At 43.7% G+C, this 7,081-nt stretch overlaps 1 long non-coding RNA gene across 1 annotated transcript; it reads left to right on the forward strand.

The window, feature by feature from the left end:
• Positions 1–1,190: 1,190 nt before the first annotated feature.
• On the forward strand, positions 1,191–5,222 carry LOC116557350. Its single transcript, XR_004271478.1, has 2 exons — positions 1,191–4,442; positions 5,020–5,222. It is a non-coding gene; the product is annotated as an uncharacterized LOC116557350 (long non-coding RNA).
• The last annotated feature ends 1,859 nt before the right edge of the window (positions 5,223–7,081 follow it).

Consider the following 7,081-nt stretch of genomic DNA (forward strand, 5'->3'; position numbering starts at 1 on the left):
GATGGGAAGGGGAGGGGGCCAGAACGGCAGACAGAGATCTGTCCAGAGGCCATTGCAGTGGTGCAGGTATGAGAATTGGGGCCCATGAGAAGGGGTCAGGTTGGGATATATTGCAGTGATGGGGTGAATAGCATTTGCTGATGGATTGCATGTGAACTATGAATGGAATCAATGATTTGGAGGTTTTCAGGCTGAGCAGCTGAGTGGGTGGTGGCCTCATTTTCTGAGCTGGAGAAGGCAGGAGCCTGAAGTATAGTGGCTGGGAGGAGGGGCTGGTGGCTGGTCTTGCTCAGCTGGAAGCTCAGGAGAGCTGGGCCAGGTTTCCAGGCCTGCCTGTCCTAGGGGCTGGGAGAGATGTGCTATGTTGTAGAAGCTGGTTCAGGGGATCAGTCTCTCCCTGCAAGTGAGGAGGGACTCATAGCAGCAGAAGCCTGTTCTTTCCACAGCCTAAGACACTGTCTTTCATATATGTTTTGTGAAGATTTTTCCCTGCTTCTCTGTTTTCTGATTTTTAAAAGTGAATCTTAGAAGCAGTTTTCTTTATTTAAATACATACAAATTACACATTTAAAATAGAACATGGCATGATGAAGAAGTATAAAGATTTGCTAATTTACGTCTATACTCTTGGACTTGTATCATGTTTCCAAATCCTTATAAATATATGTTGCAGTGAACATTTTTGTGTATATGTGTGTGCTTACATATTTGTTAAATTATCCCTTAGGATAGATACATTTCCAGGATTTCAATTGCTGCATCAGAATATAAAAAGTATAAGGTCATTTCGTTGATCCTTTTGTTTTAGTCCCTGATACCTCATGGAATCCAGGGCCAAGTTCAGTCCTCCTCCTACTGCTCCAGACGGCTTCCCTTTCTCCCTCTCCCATCAGGACCCCTAATCTCCCCCATGCCCCCAATGCTCCTTCTCAGAGCCACACTTCCTCTCACTACCAGCCAACCCCTACCCTTCTGGAAGTCCACCAGTCATTTTTTTTATTTTGCCCAGGCTGGAATGCAATGGCATGATCTTGGCTCACTGCAACCTCCGCCTCCCGAGTTCAAGCAATTCTCCTGCCTCAGACTCCTGAGTAGCTGGGATTATAGGCATGCGCCACCATACCCGGCTAATTTTGCATTTGTTAGTAGAGGTGGGGTTTCTCCATGTTGGTCAGGCTGGTGTCGAACTCCTGACCTCAGGTGATCCCCCTGCCTCAGCCTCCCAAAGTGTTGGGATTACAGGTGTGCGCCACTGTGCCTGGCCCCACCAGTATTTTAACACGTCTCTTCTATTTGCACTGAAGCCACCATTGAGGATATTCAGAATTTTGCAGTGGAATCTGGTTAGAAAACTAACAGAGTACTAATAATATTTAGAAGTATTATGTAATAGAGGAAAGGCTATTTGGATCAGAGAGATCTAGCTAAAATGTAAGGAAATTTTAAGCCTGTGGGTATGTGCTTTAAAAATTACCTTGAGCAAGTCATTTATACTCTCTGTGAGCCTCAAGTGCTCAATTAAAATGGATAGAATAATCACCATCTCCTAGGATTTGAATGAGGGGTGCATGAAAAAGCATGTGAAACACACAGGCTCATGTCTGGTGTGCAATAGCCTTTATTTATTTTTGTTTTCTTTCCTTCAATACATTTTCCCTTGCTTGCGTCATCTTAGAAATTATGGCTAAATATTAGAGCTCTTTGTATCCTCAGTAAAAAATGTCATGGACTTAGATAACATTTTACTACAGAGTCGGCTGAGGTTTGTGTTGCTCCTCAAATCTAGGAAGCACATTAGTTAGAGGCTGAATGATAACGCTCTTTTTTCTGAGCCACAGTGGAAAAAACTGGAGGTTTCCTGTATCACTCTGATGGTAGTCTGCTTCCTTCACCAGTGCAATTCCATTATTGCAGTGAAGAAAATGTACAACGATACCTGGATGAAAGGGGACTCCATGGAATGTGAAGTTGTTTGAAATGGTGTGAGTGGCATGCATTAAGATGCCAGGTTTTTATTTCAATTCTCTTCCGCTTGCAAACACTTCGGTAACCTGCAAAGATGCTGGAGCCAGTGGGGGCAGGGAGTCCAGCCAGGAGGTCCAAATGCCGTTTCCACACCAGGATTACTAATGGACATTGTCATCTTCAAACCACTGAGCTTCTTTAATTTTGGGGAGACAACAAAAATGAATCAAAACAATAATGTATTTCTAACCTGTGCGAAAAATGATGTCAGCCAAACCCGGTGTCCTTGAGCCAGGCTGACCTGCCCAACACTCTAAGGGCAGTTGCCAAATAGGCACCTAGCAGTGCGTCAGCTCAGTGGGCTCAGTTTTGGATGCTAAATTCCTATTCTACTCTTGTTGCTCCCGGCTTCTGCCAGGACTTGATCTCACAGTGTCAGCCCTACTTTTGCCTCATGGATTTTGTGTTTGAACTTCGTTTTTCCAACTTTGACACTCAGATGGCCTCCGAACTCAAGCTCTGGCCTCCTTCTTCCTGACTGCTTCGAGTAGACCCAAACCTGTTTTTTGTCCAAGGACAAAATACCTATCTGGGCTCTGGTCATGCTACCTTAGTCACCTAAATATCAGCAATGCTGATTCCTAACCACCCTGACTATTGTCACCAGAAGGTGCCCTGATTATGTTGGGAAGTCTTGCTCCTTGTCTGGGGCCCAAGGCCCTCTTTTGAAGTTTGAAGACCCATCTGTAGGTAGGTAGGTAGGTAGGGTCATCATTTGCTTAGCAGCCAAACCAAAATGTTGCATATTCCTTGTGGTAGGTAGAATGATGATCCCCCAACAATCTCCACATCCCATGCCTCTGAACCTGTGAGTGTATCATGTGACATGGCAAAGGAGAATGGAGGTTGCAGAAGGAATTAAGTTGCTAATCAATTGACCTTATGATTGAGAAATTATTTTGGATTATTGAAGCAAGTCTAATATAATTATTAGGGTCCTTTAAGCTGGAAGAGGGAAGCAGAAGAGGAGGTCAAAGTGAGAGAGAGATTTGAAGATGCTCCACTGCTGGCTTTGAAGATGGGGAAAGGGACCAGAGGGAGGCCTCCAGGAGCTGCAACAAGCAGCGAAAGATTATTCCCTAGAGTCTCCAGGGGGACACAGTCCTACTGACGACTTGATTTATCCCAGGATGATCCATGTCTGACTTCCTGCCTCTAGAGTTGTAAGACAATGTATTTGTATCCTTCAAAGCGACTAAGTGGGTGGCCATGTTATAGCAGTAACAGGAAATTGATGTACTCCTCTACAAAGAACTTCTTCCTATTCAATAATGAATTTTTATAAATGAAACAAAAAATTCATCTTTGAACATGGAAGGTTAAATTGTCACTTAAAATGGCTGGATTACTGAATATAAATTGGTTTCTTTCTAGCCAAAATACTGATGTTTGGAAACCAGAGAGGATCAGCTGCTCCTTCTCTTACTGAGATAGATGGTCAGTAAGAGGAAGTCTCCTTTGATTTTAGACAGAAGCTCTGGGAAGGCCCAATATCTGTTCTGCCTTGATCTTGTCTCTGGTCATCTGATGGCAAGGAAAGGTGAACGCAGAGCAAGCAGTTGGTCCAGAAGACAGTGTGCCCCAGTGCCTGGGCAGCCTGACCTGTCTGCCACCCCAGGCCTCTATAGAGCTCAGAATAGCCCACCCGAAGCTGTCTCCAGACCCCTCTCAGCAGCTTGAGGGAGAGCAAATGACCACACACACAGATGTTTGTTCTAATTCAGAGTGTCCATGTTCTTCCTGCCAAAGAGTCACCTGCTTTTGGACTTGACCCCTGCATGTCCTTGGGGGAGAAGTGGTAATGATGGGAGAGGCCAGAGGAAAATCTAAAGGGGGAGCTGACTCGGGATTCCCATCCTGCCAGTCACCCAGCAACCTCTGCAGGGTGTGCAAAGCCCTGCTCTGCATCTCTGCAGGCAAACTCAGGCTGTAAAATGAATGCAAGGCAGGTGTGGCAATGGGGAAAAGAGGGCAAGGGGAGGAATAACAGTGTAGCTTGATTAAAATGTTAACTCTTAACCTTTTAACAATTCTGACCTGAAAAATATTGACAGCTGATATGGATAAGATACTTTGCAATTTGTTATCTCATTTTATTCTCCACCTATTTTATAGTAAAGCGAACATTTACAATGTATCTTAGTCTATTCAGACTCCTATAACAAATGTACTGTGGACTGGAGGTCCAAAAGAAAAATGTGTATTTCTCACAGTTCTGGAGGCCGGGAAGTCCAAGATCAAGGTACCAGCTGATTCGGTGCCTTCTTCCTGGTTTCCATTTGGCCATCTTCTCACTGTGTCCTCACATGGTAAAAACAGATCAAGAGAGCTGTAAGGGCATGAATCCTATTAATGAGGGCTCCAGGTTCATGATCTAATTACCTTTAAAAAGAGTCATCTCTACCAACAGATTAGGGGTTAGTATTTCAACATATGAATGTTGGGGATACATATTCAGTTCATAACACCATGTGACAGGCAGTATTCTAAAATATTCATGAAAATCTAACTAGATAATAGAGTTTGGTGGCAATTTGGATGGAGTCTGAAGAAGTTATCCTTTACAATATTGCTTTATGGGAAAGAGGCTTGTTCTATAAGAAGAGTGCATGAGGCTTTCCACTAATGACTGCTGGTCTGGCCCAGGCTTCCTAGTTGCTCCTGTCAAGTCAGGGGCTTAGGATGCAGCCCCTTCAGTTCCCACATAGCCATGCCCATCACAGGCAAGGTCACTTGTGGGGGCTCCTTTCAGAAAAGTTCATTGTGGGGAACAACCCTTCTTGCTGTGTGGGTGAGGAAAACCCAGGTCAATCCTTCTCAGTAGACTACTTTGAGAATTCTTTAAGGAGCTTTAAAAGTATCCTTCCCAGGCTCCACCCCAGGCTAGTGAACTCAAGTCAGGGTTGTGAAACATTGGCCTCTCAGAACAAAGGCCTGGAAAACCTTTCTGTGTCACATGACAAAAATCTTTTTCTTAACCCCTGACCCAACTAGAGCTGCAGAAAAAACAAGCAAATGGACACACCAAGACACCAACTGGTTTCTGAAGGTTTCATCTGGTTACATCAAAGATGCAGAAGCTACAACTTTGTGCACATCCTTAGTCAAATTCTTAAACTGAAAATTTAGGTGAAAGTGATTGCTCAAAATATATGGGCATTTCAGAGACTTTTCAGACAAATTTCCTGATAAAAAAACACAGTCTCTCCAGAAGTGGGAAGAGTGCCATTTCTTTGAGCCTTTGCTAATACCATACATTTATACTTAAAAAGTTTTGCCAATTCATAAATGAAAATACAATAAATATTCATTGAGTAATCACTTTTGTGCAAAGCACTACATTGAGCAATGTGTTATTTTAATTTCAAAATGTTTAGTCGCTTGCTGAGATTGAACATCTTTTCAGAAATTCAGTATTTTACACACACACACACACACACACAAACACACACACACACACATTCTATTTGTAAAGCTCACTTTGGCTGTGGCAAGATGATAAATGCACAGTGGGAGGGGACTGGGGGTCCAGAATGGAGATAGGGAGACATGTCCAGAGGCCATTGCAGTGCTGCAGGTGGCATCTTAGGGTGGCTGGGCTGGGTGTGAGAAGTGGAGGTGGTGAGAAGGGGCCACACTTAGGACATGTGGGGGAAAAGCTAATAGTGTTTGTTGATGGATATGGGTTATAAGGGGAAGAGGGGAAACAAGAATGACTTGGAGGTTTTCAGGCTGAGCAACTGAGTGGGTGGTGGCCTCATTTCCTTAGGATGGAATAGGTTAGAGTGGGGAAGGGTGGATCAAGATTTCTTTTAAGTGCAAGATGCCTATTAGACAAGTGGAGATGCTGAATCAGCAGTTGGATTTACAAGCATGGAAATCAGGAGGGATTAGGTTGAGGATACAGATTTGCAGGTCAGAGTACAGATAGTTTCTAAGGCAGTAAGAATGGGTGAGATCTATGAAGACGATGAGAACTGGGGCATGTAATAATTTAAAGTTCTGGGAGAGGAGCAGAATCTAGCAAAGGAGAGAAAATGAACAACTGGGGAGACGAGATCTAATGAGTTTGCTGTCAAAGAAACCTAAGGAAAAAATATTTCAATAGTGTTGGCCAGGCAGGGTGGCTCACACCTGTAATCCCAGCACTTTGGGAGGTGTAAGATGGGTAGATCATTTGAGATCAGGAGTTTGAGACCAGCCTGGCCAACATGGGAAAACCCCGTCTCTACTAAAAATACAAAAATTAACCAGGCATAGTGGCGTGTGCTTGTCATCCCAGCTACTTGGGACACTGAGGTGGGAGAATCACTTGAACTTGGGAGGCAGAAGTTGCAGTGAGCCAAGATCATGCCACTGCACTCCAGCCTGGGTGACAGAGTGAGACTGTCACAAATGTCTCAAGAAGAAAAAGTGTCAACTGTGTTCAGTGAGATGGGGACAAGAAATTGATGTAAACTTTGACCATATGTTTGTTAAGTGCTGTTTTCTTGGTGCAGTGAGGACAGAATCATGATTACAGTGGTTAAAGAGGAAGAGGAGATGGTGACAAATCTCTTGAGGAATTTTGTGTTGAGGGGAACAGATAAGTGGAATAAAATATGTATCTGATCTTGGAATCTGGGAAAGATTCAAAAACGATGTGTTCGTAGGCTCATGGGAATGTTCTTCTCTGTGGGAGAAATGGATGATGCCAGAAGGAGAGGGAATAATGGCAGAACCTTTTACTTATCAGTGAGAAGTCAAGAGAGAATGGGGTATAAACTACAAGGGGAAGGATTATCTTTGGTTTTTCAGGGATATTTCTTAGGCAGTGAAAATAGAATAAGGGGTACAAATGCAGACCAGTTCATGGATTTATTGAAATGGAGTGAGATGTGGACATCCATCTTGCACCCACATATGTTGACTGCTTTGTCTGCAACACTCTAGGTACCTCAAGGCATGGAGATCAACTTGCTCCTCAATACCACTTCCAAGTTATTTCATCTTCAAAAACCTCAGACTAAAGAGTCAAGCTTTTCTCTTATCCACTGCAGCCATCTACTCAACACCC

This window comes from Sapajus apella, unplaced genomic scaffold, assembly GCF_009761245.1.
Source record: "Sapajus apella isolate SASKATOON/1434 unplaced genomic scaffold, GSC_monkey_1.0 scaffold19, whole genome shotgun sequence".
In the NCBI taxonomy this organism is placed as follows: domain Eukaryota; kingdom Metazoa; phylum Chordata; class Mammalia; order Primates; family Cebidae; genus Sapajus; species Sapajus apella.